Below are 18,491 nucleotides of genomic sequence, written 5' to 3' on the forward strand. Positions count from 1 at the left end.
AACCCAATGTGTAGTTTCCCATATGTCTTAATATTAAAATGTTGTGATCTTCTGAAAATGTTGTTAAGCCTTAATTTTGCTTATTAGTTTTCTATTATTTGTGGCTTATGATTCAGGACATCTCAATTATTTCATAGTTTGTGTTTGTAACTAAATTTATTAATAAATAGATTGTCTCATTAGAATAGATAACATGACTTTAACTCTGAGCCAGCAGATCTTTGTTAGGATGATGCTTTCCCTCCATGGTCATCTAAAACTGACATGGAAGACAAAAACTCTAATTTTTTCAAGTTTCATGAAGGAAATGTAAGTGAGTATTTTCTCATTTCTGAGATACATACTACCAATATATTTTCACACAACACACCACGGGTTACTCAGCTCCATTCTCATTTCATAAATTACCTTATACCAATGTTTTTGTAATGAAAATGCATAATTTCACTATTGGCTAGCACCTGTTTTGCTCTGACTCACACTGTTTTCTGGGAACTTGCCAGAAAACTAGTCAGATTACCTTTTTTGTAACTGTGTGAAATATGGAATGTTTCACAGATTAGTGTGACATGCTTATGTAGGGGCCATGCTAACTTTCTCTGTATGGTTCCAGATTTAGTATATGTGCTGCTGAAGCAAGCACAAAGCCCTACTTTTATAAATGGATGCTGATGAATCATGGATGAAGCTTGGCTCTGTTCAGTCCAACTCACCTACCTAAGACTCAAGTCATTCTGATAATGGCTTCCTATGAGGTAGAATTTGAAGATATTTTAAAAACTTGAGGTAGAGAAGCAAGTAGCTTGGGAGATTTTTATTATCAAAAACAGATTCTTTGAGGGGCCAGCCACAAGTTGGTGCCCACTGCTCCAGGAAAGGATAACATGGGACCTTCCGCTATCTAAGAAAAGCTGCTACATAAGATATAAAGGGGCTTGGGGTAAAAATCTGGTAGCAAAGAAGAAAAAACTTTGATATCTTTCTGAAACACTATCTGAACATCTCTAATAGCTTAGAACTATCCCGACTAATATTTGCTGGAAAGAAGACAAACAAGGGACTCAAAGAATAACTTACCATCAATATCTAGGATTCCAGGCTAAGATGTGGGCTCCACATGAGGTTTTGAGTATGGGAGGAAGGGTCAATTTGCTCACTATGTGTGTGGGTAAAGCTAGGATGTCTAGAAGCCAGAGCAGGGTACTGGTGCTTTGGAAACAATGGCCAAGCATATAATCATATTTATGTGAACTACAAGTTGTGACTTGGAAGCCTATGTATAGATTACTATAAAGAATGAGGGATCTAAATCAGAAGGGGCATTCTTGTGGCAAAGGTCAATCTTTACTGGACTGCAGGAGTAGTTTCAATGACAAAAACCAGTTAACAGAATCCATGGAAACAACAGAATAATTAGAATATCCTCCCCTTTCCACTCCTACTGACTTGTAAAACATGATTGTCTTCTTTGAACTTAGGGGACCTCTTAGGTTCTTGAAAAATTCAAGGTAGAGTGTATAGAAGACAGCTCCCAGGAGATAGTCCAACATTTTCTGATAAACTGGACATTTCAAGACTCAAATAACTAATTACAAAAATCCAAGATGTGAAACTATTTTATCCCATGCACAGGGGTTATACTTGGAATGAAATGGAAAACATTAGGATCCTTAAGCATAAAAGTCCTTAAGAGCCTTGAGTTAAAGAATCCTGCACTCATTGCTACTTCTAACTAGTCTAGTCTTATGCTTGATTTCTGGCTGATGAAGTGGACTAACTCACAGCCACTCCAAACCTATCTGAACCAAACTATGAAATCTCACCTGATGTATAAGATGTAATGGTTACAATTATTTTAAGCCTCAATTTACTGTTCAGTGGCCTTTTAAACACTTACTCTTGAAAGTTATAAGCAATAGCATAGTCTTCCGCTACCCATCCAGATATATCTTGGAAAATGACATCAATATTGTGCTGAAGAAGCTGGTCGACTATACTTGTTGATCCATTACGAGCAGCAAGTATGAGGGTGGTTATAAAATAACAGAGAGATAATTTCATGTTTAGGAACTTTAGCAAAGTTACATTAAAAACTATATTTATATAATTTACCAATTTAATATCTTGTCTGACCATGTAGAATTAACCAATTATATATACTAATAAACACAAGCATCTTGGGTGCTCAAGGGTTCATGTTTGTAAATTGCAACCAAAGCCAAAAGGAAGGGACAAGAAAGCCTCTTGTCCCACTGGGATATGACACAGAAGAAGTTGCTAAAATAAAGTCCTTTGATGAGCAGGATACTATGCTCAGGTCACTTATCTAAAGTAGCTAAACATTTAAGTGATGAATTATCCATTTTTTCCCTAGTCTGATATATAGTAATTCAAAATCAGCTTGGGGTAAGTAAGAGCTATCTGTAGGTTTAAAACAATAAAAATAATGCTAATAATAGCCACAATAGTTTCAGTTAATAATACTCATAATCATGTGCAAGGCACTAAATTAAATGCCATATATATATATACACATTACTCATAAACAACCACCATTGAAAGAGATATTATTTTCCCTTTTTCACATAGAAAAACATACTTAGTGATGAGCAATGTTCCCAAGGTCACACATCTAGCAAGTAGAAAAGTGACAAATTAAACCCAGTCTTGGGTGAATCTAAAGCTTATCCTTTTTTTTCTCATTGTCAGACACCTATGGCTTGTATTCATGAAAATAAAAGTTTATCCATTTAAAGCTATCTTTTTTCCCTCTGCCCATACTAATTAAAAATAACATAAAAATACACTAGAAGTAAAAAGAAGAAAAAAACCCAATGAACCCACAGTATCTTGCAACAGCAATTAACAGTCACTCAGGAATAACCTAACATTAAGATTCTTGAGAGAAAGCAAGCTAAAACGAAGTCATGCAAAAGACAAAATGATTTTCAACTCTAATTTATCTTTAACATAGTATTTTTAAAGGAAAAGTATGTAAGAAGCAGAGGTTAAAACTACTATAAGAGAGTTAAGAAATTTCAATATTGAGTCAAAGTAAGCTACAAGTTGAAGTCCACACTTTTAAAACAAATAAAACCAATATGAAATCCCTTTAGTTAATGTAAGATCATATGACTCAAAATATCACCTCATCTGTCAACAGTCAACATAATAAGAGAAGATGAATCCTACAATATAGACTTTTTATGTTGCCCAGTGTAAATAATTGTTTACCTGATGATTTGTGTTGCTATTTCTCTCTCTATCCCAATAATAATAAGTTAATCTTATCAATTTAATATTTCTGATGAGTGACTGTTACCACTCTAGAACAACACTCAGGTTTAAAAATGAACAATAAAAAAAACTATCGTACCTTTGAAAATTATCTATTGCAGTTAAATCTGGTTTTTTCTTCAACAAAAATGCCACCATTCGCTCTTTTTTCCTATTTATGGCAAGTAAAAGTGACGTAAGTTCACCCTGTAAAGCAGAAAAACAATTTATAATTCACAAAATTACATATTTCTCAACTGAACTGAAAACCTTATGCAAGATCCTATGAACTTAAATGTATGAAGTAGAAAGTAAATAAAAAGCAATCACTTCCTTCTCACTCCACTGTGCTTCCCCACATGCTGTTCCTTCCCTTTCAGATACCCCTCCTAGGGTGCCTGGAAGGCACAGTAGCAGACTGGAGCACATATGCCTCACATAAAGGGGTAACCTCTGCACAGCATACTGAACAGTGATATGAGCTCAAGGGAATTCAGATGTGATCCTTTAAGAGAAGCCTGAAATCCAGATCTGTGTATGAGTCGTCTGAATTTTACATGCTGACACATCTTATGGAGGTAAACTAAACTAAATCTATGCGGCACATTTAGACTACAGACCTTGTGTTTTCATCTTTGCTATGAATGTATTTTTAAATAGTTGTATGTAAAGCAAATACTTGCATGTAAAATATTTCCTTTTAGTTTCAGATGTTTTACCAAAAACCTCAAGCCCAAAAATGCAATAAAAATTGCCATTAAGATTCATAATTGCCACTTCAAGAACTTTTCCAACATTCATTCATTTACATTCTATTTGTATTTAACTTTCCCAGCTCATTTAAAAAATAGATAATTAGTTCACAGGACTGCTATAACTAAGTTACTGAAAGAATACCTATCTGTATTCTTACTAACTACATGGTTTTCAGTGTTTAAAACTGCCATCCTAACCATGCCAAAACTCTACAAATCTAATTACATACTGAGATAGTCCATAATACAGCTTCAACTTTTAAAAAAGGTGAAAAATTTGCTACTATTCTAATGGGAGAACCTGCTTATAACAATGATTTCTTGACCTACTCACCTGAATGACAACTAAGAGACAAAAAACCCTGAAAGGGTCAGCCTGTGCTTATTAAAAACTATCTCAAAGCAATTTCTAAAGACCTTCTGAATGGCAGTGAACATTCAATGGTGTCAAGGAAAAGGTATTATTCCGTAAGCTATTAAGATGTTGCAAATAATATTCGTTTGAACTTCCCACCCACAGAGGTAGAGAAAGATAAAAGTCAAGCTAATATTCAAAGAAGGAATTTAAAGGAAGTATTTATAGTGCCTATGAAACTCCAAACTCTTTAGAAATTTCTTCGGTTTTTGAGATAGGGAAATTTCTATTACACTTATCTGTTCAGTTGGTTCTTACCCAGAAGTGTATCAGAACATCAAGGAATTTTGTGGTAGTAGCTGCTGATGATGCTGTTGCTAAAGACAGAGTCTCACTCTATTAACCTGGCTAGACTCCAACTTCTGGGCTTAAGCAATCTTCCCACTTCAGCCTCCCAAGTAGGTGAGACTACAGCCATGCACCACAAGGCCTGGCTTCAAGGAAATATTCTTAAACATCCATTTCCAGGCTTTAATAGATTTACTATATCAAAATCTTCAGGAGAGAGCTGAGACTTATAGATTTCGTTTTACTGTCCCCAGGTTACAGTGATGCACAATTCTAGCTGAGAACCAATGCAGTAGACAATCACTTCAGTCTCATCTCTCACCCAAATGACTAATTCCCTTTATCATTTAGGGATTTGGCCAAAAAGGAGAAAGAGTAAGAGACAGAGTCATTCACTGCACACACCATTCAATTTTCCTGTCTAGGGTGAAACGGACTAGTAAACTCAAAATCCAACTTGATTTTGCTATTTGTATCTCCTCATCTCCCATCTTCCATCAAGATATTCTAGACTTGAGAGGGCAATTTAGATGCTTATCTAAGTGACTCTTTCTGCCAGAATAGAATAATGTCCATTAATTACGTGTTCTTCCCTCTGCTGAACTGCTTCCTACTTCATCAGCACCCATTCATGCCAATCTGGTTTCCTCAGAGTCCTACCAAAATTGATCTTGAGGCAATTTTACAACTCACTCTCCCAAACTAAGACTTATTATTCCCCAAATTGAAGAGAACCTTGTCTAGACATATACACTGGAAACAAACAAAAAAGACAAAACCCTCTTCTCAGTATTTGTCCTCATTGCCTGATGTCCAAATCAGGATGCATATTTCTGATGGCTGTTCTTTACCCTGTCCAACCTTTCCCTCTTGTGCCCTTGACCAAGAGTAATCAATTGCTCTCACATAAATTATTTTTTTGGGGAAAAACTGTCAACAGTAGCAAGGATTATATTGATTGTAAAATAGTTTAATTTTCTTTGAGATTTAAGGGCAAATTTTGCTTTTCTGGGTCACCTTATGCTAATCAGAGGGGAAAAAAAACTTGGGTGGAAAAATGTTTTAAAGTATTACCTTTCACAAATTCTGTTTTCACAAATATTTATAAGTGCATATGCTGCATCCTCTAGTGCTTTAAAAGCTTCCATATTTATAGGAAAATCTTAGATAATTACATTATTTAAAAATATCTTCACTTAGGGAGTACTTGAGCTTCCAAATATAGAAAACTGACCCTTACAGACGTCAATGGTAAAACAAATACACTTGAAATACTTTGAAAAGAACACCGGTTGATCTATACCTAGCTTCTTGCTTTGATATCTGCATCATATGCAAGCAGTTTTCCTGCCATTGATATATTCTCATTGTCAATGGCATAGTGCAGGGCAGTGTTGCTGTACACATCTGTAATATTTGGTTTGGCGCCATGTTCCAGGAGGATGGATGCACAAACCTCTTTCTGACATTGTACAGCCTGTCAGTATTAGACCAAGAAATAGATTGTAAATTCTAGGAAATCTTCCACATGATTCAACAACTAGTTATATTCCAATGAGATTAATTCATTTTATTCTGTGATTTTAAATTAAATCCATTCCATGCTGAAAAAGTTGACACCATATACCTTGATCAGAGCTGTCTTGTTTTCACTGTCAGTGAGGTCAAGCTGGCATTTTCTGGCCACCAAGTGAGTTACCACTCCTGGATGGCCATGGGCACATGCCCAATGTAGAGCAGTCCTATTAGAGTGAGAGGACATTTTAGGCAATTGTAGTGCACTATCCCAAAACAAACAATGATGCATTTAATTGTAAACATCAAATAGTATGTTATCCCTCTGCCTTAAAAACTAATAGTTACTTTGCTGTGAAGAAAGTTCAATCTTTGTTAGCACTTATTACCCACCACATTAATGAAAGAGCAGGTTGCTTAATAGAAAGGGCTTAGCCTTTGGATTCAGTTCAATTTGGGCTTGATTCCTACTTTAAGCTCTGTCACTCATTCACTGCTAGTGAGCCCTTATGAGCCTCAATTTCCTCATTAGTAAAATACAGATGAGAATAGTAGCTATCTCCCAGTGTGATGCTTACATGAGAACCTATACAAAGCATTTACAACAGTTCTCAGCACAAATAACCGCTCAATAATTGTAAAGCATTACTATTTACAAAAACATTTTAATTAAGTAAAATATTACAATTATACCTACTTTGCAGTATGTTTTAAGGATTAGAGGTATCATTGTATTTCAACTAAGAAGCTCATTTTGTCGCATTTTAACATTTCTGACCTTGGAATCCTGCTTATAATTCATGATTTATTAAGACTATCATTGGCAGCATTTCATTTCATTTATTTATTTTTGAGACGGAGTTTTGCTCTTGTTGCCCAAGCTGGAGTGCAATGGTGCGATCTTGGCTCACTGCAACCTCTCACTGCAACTCTGACTCCTGGGTTCAAGTGATTCTCCTGCCTCAGCCTCCCGAGTAGCTGGGATTACAGGGGCATGCCACCATGCCCGGGTAATTTTTTGTATTTTCAGTAGAGATGGGGTTTCACCATGTTAGCCAGGCTGGTCTCGAACTCCTGACCTCTGGTGATCCTCCTTCGTTGGCCCCCCAAAGTGCTAGGATTACAGGTGTGAGCCACCATGCCCAGCCTATTGTCAGTATTTTAAACATTTTCTTACTGATACATAAAATAATGCGGCATCCCATAATTCACAGTGCCTTACACTGAGATATGGTATATAGAACAGGCAGCTCTACTCATATGATTGGTATCGAAATACATTTTCATTCTTAGAAGTACCACAGAAAAAGAGGACTGAAATGAAAATAACAACACATTTTTAAAACAAAGTAATTCTTACTTTTTTGGAAAACTTAGAGCCAAAGAAAACTCAGGATTCAAATGAATAGGAATATCTATTTTGCTAATACTTAGATTTATAGAATGTATTGAATCAAGTATTTCCAAAAATTAATAGTAGGATTTAACACTGTCGGTATTTAAACTTCTGTGAGCTAAATTTAAATTTTCAGAAGGGTATTTAAAGGTTATCTTTTACAAATATTTTCTAGCTTCAGAAATACTTTCATTTGAAAAAAGGGAATAAAAGCTTCAATTGAGATTTAACCCCAATAGTCCAATTTTAAATCTCTCAGCTTGCTCAGGCTGGGCAGGTAAATGAAATTTTTAAGGATGGAAGGGGGTCCTGAAAGATGGAAGAATGTGTCTGCTACATGAAAGGTATTTGGCTTACGTTGAAAAAATAAATGGAGTGAAAGAATGAATACACAGAGCTGAGGAGTTCATTATTATTGTTTGCATATATGTAATAAACCTGTATATAATAAAAATTATATATACAATAAAATGTATGCAGAAAAACCTACAAGCACACATAATAATGTCCACTTTACAAGGAACGGATCCAGGATGGCCGATTAGGAGCAGCTCAGGATTGCAGCTTCCAGGGAAAGCACGGAGGGTGAGTGGATGCTGCATTTCCAGATGGATTTTTATTGCCCACAGACCAGGAGATTCCCAAGCGGAGGAGCCCCATGAGTCACCAGCATGGCTGTTTTGGCTGGCGCTGTGGTTCTCCACACAAAATACATGGATCTGGGTGCCATTTTAGCTGGTGATTGGAGCTCCTGGGAGATAGAGTCACCCATTCAACTGATAAAAAAAGGGGGCTGAAACAGGGAGCCAGGCCAGGAGATTCCCGGGCAAAAAAGCACCATGAATCTCAGAGTGGCTGTTTCAGCCGGCGCAGTGGGTCACCGCGCGGAAAATCACACAGATCCCGGAGCCTTTTAAACAGGCGACTGGAACACCTGTGAGACAGAGTCGCCCATTCAACTGAAAGAAAAAGAAAGAAAAAAAGGGCTCTGAGGCAGGGAGCCAGGTGATCACCCCACCCCCAAGAAAAAACAGCAATCTGAAACGCTCTGTACTGAGAATTTCACAGCAAGCACAGCTGAACCTGGGATGGTCCAACTCAGTTGGGGAGGGGCGTCCACCATTACCGAGGCAGTCCACCACTATGGAGGTGGTCCACCATTGCTGAGGCAGCCCACGATTACAGAGAGAGTCTGCCATTATAGAGGTGGCCAAACATCGACGAGGCAGTTCTAACTATACCCGTATAAACAGGACTGCAGGGAAGTTCACATGGCAGCTGGGCAGAGCCCACAGCAGCTCAGCAAAACCTCTGCAGCAGACAGTGACTAGGCTGCCTCCTCACTGGGCAGGGCAGCCCTGAAAAAAGGCAGCAGCACAACAGAAACTCATAAATAAAGCCCTAACTCCCTGGGACAGAGCACCTGGGGAAGAAAAAAAGGGAGTTTATGAGTTCTGCTGCAGCAGACTTAAACGTACCTGCCCAGCAGCTCTGAATGAACAATGAAGCTCACAGATCAGCACTTGAGTTCTGATAAAGGAGAGACTGTCTCCTTAAGCAACTCCCTGACCCCCATATATCCAAAGAGTCACCTCATAAAGGAGAGCTCAGACTGACATCTGGTGGGTATCCTTCTGGGACAAAGATAGCAGAAGAAGAAAGTGGCAGCAACCCTTACTGTTCTGCAGCCACTGCAGGTGATCCCCAGGCAAGCAGGGCCTGGAGTGGACCTCGGCAGTCCTAAAGCAGAGGGGCCAGACTGTTAGAAGGCAAACTAAGAAATAGAAAGAAATAATTTCATCATCAACAAACTGGATGTCCACTCAGAGACCCAATCTGAAACTCAACAACTACAAAGATGACAGGTGGATAAATCCAGAAAGATGGGAAGAAACCAGAGCAAAAAGGATGAAAACACCCAAAACCAGAACGCCTCTCCTCCTACAAGGGATCACGACTCCTCACCAGCAAGGGAACAAGGCTGGATGGAGAATGAGTGTGATGAATTGACAGAATCAGGCTTCAGAAGGTGGGTAATAAGAAACTTCTGTGAGCTAAAAGAACATGTTCTAACCCAATGCAAAGAAACTAAGAACCTTGAAAAAAGATTTGACGAAATGCTAACGAGAATAAACAACTTAGAGAGGAATACAAGTGAATTGATGGAGCTGAAACACACAACACGAGAACTTGGTGAAGCATACATAAGTTTCAACAGCTGAATTGACCAAGCAGAAGAAAGGATATCAGAGGTCGAAGATCAACTCAATGAAATAAAACGAGAAGGCAAGATTAGAGAAAAAAGGATAAAAAGGAATAAACAAAGTCAACAAGAAATATGGGACTATGTGAAAAGACCTAATCTACATTTGATAGGTGTACCTGAATATGACGGAAAGAATGAATCCAAGCTGGAAAATACTCTTCAGGATATTATCCAGGAGAACTTCCCCAACCTAGCAAGGCAGGCCAATATTCAAGTCCAGGAAATACAGAGACCACCACAAAGATATTCCTCTAGAAGAGCAACCCCAAGGCACATAATCGTCAGATTCACCAGGGTTGAAATGAAGGAGAAAAATGCTAAGGGCAGCCAGAGAGAAAGGTCGGGTCACCCACAAAGGGAAGCCCATCAGACTTACAGCACATCTCTCAGCAGAAACCCTACAAGCCAGAAGAGAGTGGAGGCCAATATTCAACATCCTTAAAGAAAAGAACTTTCAACCTACAATATCATATCTGGCCAAACTAAGCTTCATAAGTGATGGAAAAATAAAATCATTTACGAACAAGCAAGTACTCAGAGATTTCATCACCACCAGGCCTGCTTTACAAGAGCTCCTGAAAGAGGCACTACACATAGAAAGGAACAACCAGTACCAGCCACTCCAGAAACATACCAAATCTTAAAAAGCATCAACACAATGAAGAAACTACATCAACTAATGGGCAAAACAGCCAGCTAGCCTCAAAATGGAAGGATCAAATTCACACATAACAATATATTAACCCTAAATGTAAATGGGCTAAATGCCCCAATCAAAAGATACAGACTGGCAAATTGGATAAAAAGCCAAAACTCATTGGTGTGCTGTATCCAGGAAACCCATCTCACATGCAAGGATACACAAAGACTCAAAAGAAAGGGATGGAGGAAGATCTACCAAGCAAATGGAGAGCAAAAAAAAGCAGGAGATGCAATTCTCATCTCTGATAAAATAGACTTTAAACCAACAAAGATCAAAAGAGACAAAGAAGGACATTACATAATGGTAAAAGAATCAATGAAACAAGAAGAGCTAACGATCCTAAATATATACGCACCCAACACAGGAGCACCCAGACACATAAAGCAAGTTTTTAATGACTTACAAAGAGACTTAGACTCCCACACAGTAATAGCAGGAGACTTTAACACCTCATTGTCAATATTAGATCGACGAGACAGAAAATTAACAAGGATATCCAGGACTTGCACTCAGATCTGGACCAAGCAAACCTAATAGACATTTACAGAACTCTCCACCCCAAATTCACAGAATATACATTCTTCTCAGCACCACATCACACCTACCCTAAAATTGACCACATAATTGGAAGTAAATCACACCTCAGCAAATGAAAAAGAATGGAAATCAAAAGAAACAGTCTCTCAGACTACAGTGCAATCAAGTTAGAACTCAGAACTGAGAAACGAACTCAGAACTGCACAGCTTCATGGAAACTGAACAACTGGCTCTTAAATGTTGACTGGATAAACAATGAAATGAAGGCAGAAATAAAGATGTTCTTTGAAACCAAAGGAATGAAGACACAACATACCAGAATCTCTGGGACACACTTAAAGCAGTGTCTAGAGGAAAATATATAGCAATAAATGCCCACATGACAAGCAAAGAAAGATAAAAAATCGACACCCTATCATCAAAATTGAAAGAGCTAGAGGAGCAAGATCAAAAAAACTCAAAACCTAGCAGAAGACAAGAAATAACTAAGATCAGAGCAGAACTGAAGGAGATAGAGACACAAAAAAACCTTCAAAAAAATCAATAAATCCAGGAGCTGGGTTTTTGAAAAGATCAACAAAATAGACAGACCACTAGCCAGATTTAAAAAAAAGAAGAGAATAATCAAATAGATGCAATAAAAAACGATAAAAGTGATATCACCACAGATTCCACAGAAATACAAACCATCATCAGAGATTATTACAAACAACTCTATGCAAATAAACTAGTAAAACTGGAAGAAATGGATAAATTCCTGGACACTTGCATCCTCCCAAGCCTAAACCAGGAAGAAGTCGAAACCCTGAACAGACCAATAATAAGGTCTGAAGTTGAGGCAGCAACTAATAGCCTACCAACCAAAAAAAAGCCCAGGTCCAAATGGGTTCACAGCCGAATTCTACCAGACATACAAAGAGGAGCTGGTACCACTCCTTATGAAACTATTCCAAACAATCCAAAAACAGGGAATCTTTCCCAAATCATTTTATAAGACCAACATCATCCTGATACCAAAACCTGGCAGAGACTCAACAAGAAAAGAAAACTTCAGGCCAATATCCATGATGAACATAGATGTAGAAATCTTCAATAAAATACTGGCAAACTGACTGCAACAGCACATCCAAAAGCTTATCCACCATGATCAAGTAGGCTTCATCCCAGGGACGCAAGGCCGGTTCAACATACAGAAGACTATAGACGTAATTCACCACATAAACAGAACCAAAGACAAAAACCACATGATTATATCAATAGATGCAGAGAAGGCATTTGACAAAATGCAACAGCCCTTTATGCTAAAAACCCTCAATAAACTAGGTATTGATGGAACGTATCTCAAAATAATAAAAGCTACTTACGACAAACCAACAGCCAATATCATAATGAATGGGCAAAAACTGGAAGCATTCCCTTTGAAATCTGGCACTAGACAAGGATGCCCTCTCTCACCACTCCTATTCAATACAGTATTGGAAGTTCTAGCAAGAGCAATCGGGCAAGAAAAAGAAATAAAGTGTATTCAAATAGGATAGGAGGAAGTCAAATTGTCTCTATTTGCAGACGACATGATTGTATGTCTAGAAGACCCCACTGTCTCAGCCAAAAATCTCCTGAAACTGATAAGCAACTTCAGCAAAGTCTCAGGATACAAAATCAATGTGCAAAAATCACAAGCATTCCTATACACCAATAACAGACTTAAAGAGAGCCAAATCAAGAATGAACTGTCATTTACAATTGTTACAAAGAAAATAAAATATCTAGGAATACAACAAAGGATGTAAAGGACCTCTTCCAGGAGAACTACAAACCACTGCTCAACGAAATAAGAGAGGACACAAACAGATGGAGAAACAGTCCATGTTCATGGTTAGGAAGAATCAATATTGTGGAAATGGCTATACTGCCCAAAGTAATTTACAGATTCCATGCTACCCCCATCAAGCTACCAATGACCTTCTTCACAGAACTGGAAAAAACCACCTTAAACCTCATATGGAACCAAAAGAGAGCCCGCATATCGAAGTCAATTCTCAGCAAAAAAAAAAAAAAAAAAAAAAAAAAAAAAAGGCAGGAGGCATCACACTACCAGACTTCAAACTTTACTACAAGGCTACAGTAATCAAAACAGCATGGTACTGGTACCAAAACAGAAATATAGACGAATGGAACAGAACAGAGGCCTCTGAGGCAACACCACACATTTACAACCATCCAATCTTTGACAAACCTGACAAAAACAAGCAATGGGAAAAGAAGTCCCTGTTTAATAAATGGTGTTGGGAAAACTGGCTAGCCATGTGCAGAAAGCAGAAACTCGACCCCTTCCTGATGCTTTATACTAAAATTAACTCCAGATAGATTAAAGACTTAAACGTAAGACCCAACACCATAAAAACTCTACAAGAAAACCTAGGCAAACCATTCAGGACATAGGTGTAAGCAAGGACTTCATGACCAAAACAACAAAATCATTGGCAACAAAAGCCAAAATAGACAAATGGGACCTAATCAAACTCCACAGCTTCTGCATAGCAAAAGAAACAGCCATTAGAGTGAACTGGCAACCAACAGAAAGGGAAAAAATTTTTGCAATCTACCCATCTGATAAAGGGCTGATATCCAGAATCTACAAAGAACTAAAACAGATTTACAAGAAAAAAACAAACAAGCCCATTCAAAAGTGGGCAAAGGATATGAACAGACACTTTACAAAAGAAGACATACATGAGGTCAACATATGAAAAAATGCTCATCACTGGTCATTAGGGAAATGCAAATCAAAACTACACTGAGATACCATCTCACGCCAGTTAGAATGGTGATCATTAAAAAATCTGGAGACAACAGATGCTGGAGAGGATGTGGAGAAATGGGAACACTTTTACACTGTTGGTGGGAGTGTAAAATAGTTCAACCATTGTGGAAGACAGTGTGGCGATTCCTCAAGGACCTAGAAATAGAAATTCCATTTGATCCAGCAATCCCATTACTGGGTATATATCCAAAGGATTATAAATCATTCTACTATAAGGACACATGCACACGACTGTTCAATGCAGCACAGTTTACAATAGCAAAGCCCTGGAACCAACCCAAATGCCCATCGATGATAGACTGGACAGGGAAAATGTGGCACATATACACCATGGAATGCTATGCAGCCATCAAAGACGATCAGTTTGTGTCCTTTGTAGGGACATGGATGAACCTTGAAACCATCATTCTCAGCAAACTGACACAAGAACAGAAAATCAAACACTGCATGTTCTCACTCATAGGTGGGTGTTAAACAATGAGAACACATGGACACATGAAGGGGAACATCACCCACTGGGGTCTGACAGGGGGAAATGGGGGAGGGACAGTGGCGGGTGGGGAGTTGTTGGGGTCCGTGAGATCGGCACGTCTGCCAGGGATCTCTTGACCAGCAAGAGGGTCCTAATACCTGGAAGAGAGAGTGCGCGGAAGAAAAGAGAGATAGAGAAATAAATGGGTCTGGAGGTCTGATAAAAGCTATGCTCAGATCAGCGATTTATTCTTTGTGCACAGTTGCTTATATACGTTTTTTCATACAGTGTCTGACGTAGGTCCCATTACAAAAGTTTTATCAGGAGGGAACAGAAAATTACAAAGTAAGTATGGGAGGGGGTAGCATACAGGTTAAGCTAAAGATCACTGAACCCAAAACAAACAAAAGATTCTAATCCTATTAAGATTCTTATCCTCTTATCAATGACTACAGTTACAGTAAATAACATCAAGGCGAGCAATAATTTGAGGGGTAGCATTTTTCTAGTAACATGTGAGCGGTCACGGGATTTAGTGAATGCAGGTAGACAGAGTCATAAAACCAGCCCAGAATGGGAACTTCAAGAGACAATAGTCTCATAGATAGTCACGCAGGCCTCACCCAGACATGCCATTAGCTCAGTGGATCAAGAATAGGCTTCTGCAAACTCAGGCCTCTATCACTTCCTTCTTTTTTCCTCAGCTCGACTGCCCTCAGCGTGGGGAGAATATGTCCGGGCTCTAACTCCGTCATGGCGGAGACACGGAGGGGTCTCTACGCTGGTGGAGCGATCTCCATAGGGAGTTAGGGAGAGATAGCATGGGAAGCAATGCCAGATAAAGGTGATGGGGAGGAAGGCAGCACATCACACTGCCATGTGTGTACCTATGCAACAATCTTGCACGTTCTTCACACGTACCCCAAAACCTAAAATGCAATAAAAAAGAACATAAAAACAGAAAAATAAAGTGATGTATATACTTAATTTTGTTAAATCACTTTAAAATGGTTTATAAAGTGCTCTATAAGGGGAATGATGAGTAGATCAGAAACCAGCTAAGCGTTGTTTTTGTTTTGCTGCTGAGAAAGATGGCTTAGGTGCTCCACCCCCATGGCAAAGTTTCCACATCCCAAGTGCTACCTAACCTGCCAGGGTAGAGAGCCCAGTGCCCTTTATGACAGCACTCACCTCACCCCCACCTTGCATTCCACCCACATTCTACCCAACTCTATCCATCACCAGTACCCCCACTCCATCCAACCCTATCCCATTCAACCCCCCACACCACCCCACACCCCATCCAAGCTTCACTCCACTCCACTCCTGACCAGTCCCCATCACATCCAATGCCCTCACCCACCCTCCACCACAGTTCCTCATCCCATTCAACCCTCACTCCACTCCACTCCCCACCAGTCCGTCACCAACGCTACACTCACCATAGTCCCCCACCACATCCAACGCCACCCAACTCCACTTCCTACCACAGTCCCTCACCCAACTCTACCCCCACCACAGTACCCCATCCGCCCACCCAACTCCACCTCCAGCCTGACTTCCACCCCACCCATGCCTTCACCCCGCACCATATCTCCTCTACCCCAAAACCAGGAATGGGGGCTTCTCCCCTCTCCCCAGGCCTCCCTTAGCAGCCCCCGACCCCGGCCATTACCTCTTCTTCTTGTCTCCGTCATTTATTTCATTCACCCGGAGTAAGAGGATCTGGTCCACCTTGTTGACATCACCTGCGATGGCAGCTTTGTGGATCATGCCTAGATCCTTCTGCTGGATTCGGTACCGGCTGTTCGAGATACCATCGCCATCCTTGTGATGATTCCTCCTCCAGCTAGCCACGCATCTCCTCCAGGCCCTCAGGAACCACTCCCTGACCCCCATCCTGAAGCCAAAGATCTCCCAGGCTAAGGGACTGGCTTCAAGACAATTCAATTCCTACTGGCTTTCCGCTGCTCTGGAGCAAAGCACCCGCAGGTAATCTGGTCCAGCCACAACCGCCGCCAGGGACACTCGAGTCTCCAGCCTCTGAAAGCAGCGCCTAGCCGAGCACAACCGTTAGGCACCAGCGCGCATGCGCCCGTTAACAGCCAGCGGCCGGGCGCATGCGCGCGTTAACAGCCAGCGGCCAGGCGCATGCGCGCACTGACAGTCAACGACGGAGAGACCCCCCTCCCCCCACCGTACCCCTACCCGCAGCGAGCAGATACGGCTCTGAGCCCCGCTCTTGCGGGCGCCGCCTGCAGGCCGGCAAGGCCCTCCGGCTGGTAAGCAGGCTCCCTGGAGCCCGCTGCCGCCCTGCCCCAGGTTTCCACTGACTGCTCTGCTGGTGCCGGGATCCAGTGTCTCTGGACAGGGTAGGTGCGGGGGGCCTGGGACTCTGGACAGGGTAGGTGCCGGGGGCCTGGGTCTCTGGACAGGGTAGGTGCCGGGGACCTGGGTCTCTGGACAGGGGTAGATGCCGGGGGCGGGTGTCTCTGGGCAGGTGTAGGTGCTGGGGGTCCTGAGTCTCTGGACAGGGGAGGTGCAGGGGCCCGGGTCTCTGGACAGTGGTAGGTGCCAGGGGGCCTGGGTCTCTGGACAGGGGTAGGTTCCAGGGGGCCTGGGTCTCTGGACAGGGGCAGGTGCCGGGGTCCTGGGTCTCTGAATGGGGGTAGATAGCGGGGTGCCTGGGTCTCTGGACAGGGATAGGTGCCGGGGTCCATGGCCTCTGGATAGGGGTAGGTGCCGGGGACCTGGGTGTCTGGACAGGTGTAGGTGCCAGGGGTCCTGGGTCTCTGGATGGGGTAGGTGTCAGGGGGCCTCGGCATGGGTAATTGCCGGGGTCCAGGGTGTCTGGACAGGGACAGCTGTTGGGGGCCTGGGTCTCTGAACGGGGGTAGCTGCCAGGGTCCAGGGCCTCTGGACAGGGGTAGGTGCCAGGGGCCTGGGTCTCTGGACAGTGTAGGCGCCGGTGTCCTGGGTTTCTGGAAAGGGTAGGTGCCAGGGGGCTGGGTCTCTGGACAGGGGTAGGTGCAGGGGGTCCTGGGTCTCTGGACACGGGTAGGTGCCTGGGAGCCTGGGTCTCTGGAGAGGGGTAGGTGCAGGGTGCTGGACAGGGGTAGGTGTTGGGGGACCTCGGCCTCTGGACAGGGGTAGGTGTTGGGGGTCCCTGGTCTCTGGACAGCGGTAGGTGCGGGGTCCTGGGCCTCTGGACAGAGGCAGGTGCTGGGGGTTTGGGTCTCTGGACAGGGGCAGATGCCGAGGGGCCTGGGCCTGGGTAGGTGCTGGGGTCCAGGGCCTCTGAACAGGGTCAGGTGCTGGGGGTTTAGGTCTCTGGAGAGGGGCAGCTGCCAGGGGGCCTAAGTCTCTGGACAGGGATAGGTTCCGAGGGGCCTGGGTCTCTGGACAGGTGCAGGGACCGGGGAGCCTGGGCATCTGGACAGGGGCAGGTGTCGGGGTCCAGGGCATTTGGACATGTTCAGGTGCCGGGGGCATGGTTCTCTTGACAGAGGCAGATGAGGGGGCGCCTATGTCTCTGGACAGAGGTAGGTGCCAGAGGGCCTGGGTCTCTGGACTGGGGTAGATGCCAGGGGGGCCTGGGTCTCTAGACAGGGGTAGCAGCCGGGGGCCTGGGTCTCTGGACAGGGGTAGGTGCCAGGGGTCCTGAGTCTCTGGACAAGGGTAGGTGCCAGGGGGCCTGGATCTCTGGACAGGGGTAGGTGCCGGGGGGCCTGGGTATCTGGAAAGGGGTAGATGCCGGAGGGCCTGGATCTCTGGACAAGGGTTGGTGCCGGGATCCAGGGCCCCTGGACAGGGCTAAGTGCCGGGGGTCCTGGGTCTCTGGACGGGGGTAGGTGCCAGGGGGACTGGGCCTGGGTAGGTGCCTGGGTCCAGGGCCTCTGGACAGGCACAGATGCGGGGGAGGCTGGGTCTCTGGACAGGGGTAGGTGCCGGGGTCCTGGGTCTCTGGACAGGTGTAGGTGCCGGAGTCCTGGGTCTCTGGACAGGGGTAGGTGCCGGGGGGCCTGCGTCTCTGGACAAGGATTG

General features: G+C 42.6%; 1 non-coding gene and 1 pseudogene across 1 annotated transcript; both read right to left on the reverse strand.

Annotated features, from left to right (window-relative positions):
* The window catches only part of LOC135273034 (ankyrin repeat domain-containing protein 62-like), a 70,217-nt pseudogene extending 53,871 nt beyond the window's left edge, over positions 1-16,346 (reverse strand).
* LOC135273036 (U6 spliceosomal RNA) lies at positions 537-643 on the reverse strand. Its single transcript, XR_010340927.1, has one exon. It is a non-coding gene; the product is annotated as a U6 spliceosomal RNA (small nuclear RNA).
* Positions 16,347-18,491: the final 2,145 nt, after the last annotated feature.

This window comes from Aotus nancymaae, unplaced genomic scaffold (genome assembly GCF_030222135.1).
Source record: "Aotus nancymaae isolate 86718 unplaced genomic scaffold, 86718_ANA_hifiasm-v0.15.2.pri h1tg000207l, whole genome shotgun sequence".
Classification (NCBI taxonomy): Eukaryota; Metazoa; Chordata; class Mammalia; order Primates; family Aotidae; genus Aotus; species Aotus nancymaae.